A 3,671-nucleotide genomic window follows, 5' to 3' on the forward strand; every position below is an offset into this window, starting at 1 on the left:
AAAAAAAAATTAAAGTTCACTTGTAAAAAAATTACATGATTAAATACATTTATAATCCAACATCTTTAAGTATCTTAATCTGAAATGAATATGTTGATACAACCTTAAATATATAATTTTCAACTTGCAACTTGTAAACAGAAGTAAAATTCATCCATCCAAAATTAAATTTAAACTCAATTTGCCTATTAGAACTATTAAAAAACTTAAAGTAGAATCTTCTATTAATGAAAGAGTCAGGATCAATTATAGTCTATATGGTTTCAACACTAAAAGGTTTGAGATCCTTGCATAAAGCAAGAATATACTACACAATAAAAACATAATAAATAAGTACATTAGTTTATATCCAAATAAAATTAGTTGATACGATAAAGAAAATGGATGATATAACAAATCTAATATGCATATACAAACTACTACCTAATGGATAAAAGTTGAGAATCATCTCAAAGAACTCTTTGGGGATGTATTTATGTGAAGAACTACCAATAAGTTCTACTTCATTTACAGCACCGCCTCCAACCTAGTGGTACCATCAACATCCAACCGTGTAATACAACGAATTTAAATATTTAACATAAGAAAAAAAAAGATGGCATAAATGAAAATTCTAATATTCCACTATATAACACATTGAAAAATTTAACATTCCACTCTATAATACATTGAAACTCTTGAAAATTAAAATATAGTTAAGATGTATGATTCATTAATGGTTTACATAAACAAATTGCAACAAAATACCTACATGAATATATATCTAGTATAATAAACACATGACTAAAATTATGACATATTAAATAGCCTAATAAAAATTAAAGGCATGCACACATAGACCATTTATCAATTCACCAAAAATATAACTAGATTATAAGCAAAGATTTAGAAACCTACTCAAAATGTACTGTTAGAGAATCATTAGAATCAATTTAGATCAATTAGTATCGTTTATATTTATATAGTATATCTATACATTAATTGTAGGATTATATGTCTTTATTATTTTGATTCATTTAGCACCTATAAATATCCCTTGTATATTGTACCTTTCATCACACTCAATAATACACTTTTCAGATCACTCTTTCAGCCTCTTGTTTCTAACATGGTATCAGAACCTAGGTTCCTTTTTTTTTCAATGAAAATTCGTTTATAGTCCTTTGTTTTTCCTCTTCCGGTAGTGTTCTTTGGTCTCTCTTTTCGTTTCTTTTCCGACGCTTTGGTTCGTCATCGCCTTGACCACCGCCTTCATCTCGTCGTTGCACGTTCAACGAGTCCAGCCTCGTCGTCGGAGACCGCCGCATGTGCCGCCACGCTCCGTCTGAAGGTCGCTGTCCGTTTGTTTCCGATCAATACTTTGTGCTCACTTTTCGAGTCCTTCCCGACGCTTTGGTTCGTCACCGCCACCACCCTCGCCTTCTCCTCGTTGCAAGCTTTCCAACGCCACCAGAATCATCGCCGGAAAATGCCGGAAAACGCCGGACGCGCCACCACGCGCCGCCCAAAGTTGCCTGTCCGCGTTCATCCGTTCTCCTTCCAGACGCATCCAGCGCCGTTAGATCAGCGCTTCAGATCCATGGCTTCGCTTCTGCCACGTGTCACGCCGCTGCTCTCCCGCCCAAGCTCAACCCGCGCGCCCGACCCGACCCGACGGTTGACGCGCGTGCCATCTCGTCGCCAGCGTGTCTCCTTCTGCCTCTCAGGTGCTGCCACGTGTCGTAACATCGCTGACGTGGCACTGAAGACCCTGCTGACGTGGCGCTGACGTGTCAGACAAGTGGGACCCTTCCTAAGGTTTTTTGGTGAGCTCTTTTCGATTCCGCGCTCTGTTTTCTCGTTTTCTGCTCCGAATTTGCAGTTTTTCTTCTTCCCTTTGATATTTCTTCTTTTACTATGGAAAAACCAGATGTCTTTCAGCCTATCCCTGTTATCCTTAATGGCTCCAACTATGCACATTGGGTTGAAGCTATGCGAGGATTTCTTAAAGGGCGAAAATTATGGCGATATGTGACTGGTGATATTGCCTGTCCTGTTAAGCCACCAGTGACTGACAAATCCAAAGATGGTGCCTCCAAATCCAAGGAGGATGTTGAGAAGGAGAAGGACTATACAGAGAAATTGAAAGATTGGGATAGTAAAAATATCAGATTATCACTTGGTTCCGCAACACTTCTACTCCTGGCATTCATTTACAGTTTGGGCGTTTTGAAACTGCTAAAGAGGTATGGGATCATTTGGCGAAACGTTACACTATTTCTGATCTCTCTCATCAGTACCAACTACTTAAGGAACTTCATAGCCTTAAGCAAGAACGTGGCCAAGCAGTTTTTGATTTTCTTGCTCAGATGGAGATTATTTGGGATCAGTTGACCTCTTGTGAGCCTGTTCTTAAAGATCCTACTGATGCTAAGGCATATGAGGATTATCGGAACCGGACACGTCTCATCCAATTTCTGATGGCACTTACTGATGACTATGAGCCGGTCAAGACTTCTCTTCTTCATCAGAATCCCTTGCCTAGTCTTGAAAATGCTCTTCCTCGTCTCAAGTCTGAAGAAACGCGATTGGGATTGCTTCGTTCTAAAAGTGAAACTATCTTTGCTGTCACCGACAGAAAGGGCAAAATCTGTCGCAACTGTAACCGGCCTGGGCATTCCTTCTCTGACTGTCCTTCCATTGAATGTCGTAAGTGCAAACAAAAAGGCCACATTGGCTCCAACTGCCCGAAACCGTTCTGCCATTATTGTAAGCTCTCGGGTCACTTGATTGCTACCTGTCCTACTCGACCACCACGTTCTGATCAGAACAAGTATCAACCTCGTCCCAACCACTCTTCGCATGTGCCTGCCTCTACTGCTGCTACTGCTACTGAGTCCACCTCTTCCACATCTCTCAACACACCTTCTGTCTCTCCATCAGATATTGAAACCCTTCTTAAGCAACTTCTCTCTTTTTCTGGTAATACCCCCGCTACTCTTTCCATCCCTCCAGGTAATTCTAAATGGTATTTTGACTCTGGTTGTTTCAATCATATGTCTCCTCTGCGTCATCTTTTTTTATCTTTGTCTCCCACTACAAATGCACCTTCTGTCAACACTGCTAATGGTTCCCTCTTGCATGCAACACGTCACGGGATTATTTCACAGTCTAATATTCATCTTTCTGATGCTTACTTTATTCCAAAATTGAACTTTAATCTTATCTCTGTCGTTCAGCTTGTTGAACTCAGTTTTGATGTCATTTTTTCTATTTCTGGTTGTCATGTGCAGGATCGTCGGACGAGAAAGATCATCGGGACTGGTTGTAAGGTCGGACGTTTATTTGAGCTCGAGAACCTTCATGTTCCCTCTACAAATCTTTATGCTACTTCCTCTCCATCTACTATTCACTTGTGGCACCGTCGTCTTGCCCATAGCTCCTTAGGAAAATTGCGTCCTCTTATATCTACGGGTGTTTTAGGTCAAGTTCAAAATGAGTCTTTAGATTGCATTTCTTGTCGCACTGCAAAACAACATGCCTTATCCTTTAATAATAATTCCTCTATTGCATGCTCTCCTTTTGATCTTATTCATTCTAATGTTTGGGGCCCCGCTCCCACCGCTTCTATGGGAGGGGCTCGATATTTTGTCGTCTTTGTTGATGATTATTCACGTTTTACTTGGGTTTAT

Source organism: Arachis ipaensis, chromosome B05, assembly GCF_000816755.2.
Source record: "Arachis ipaensis cultivar K30076 chromosome B05, Araip1.1, whole genome shotgun sequence".
Lineage (NCBI taxonomy): Eukaryota > Viridiplantae > Streptophyta > Magnoliopsida > Fabales > Fabaceae > Arachis > Arachis ipaensis.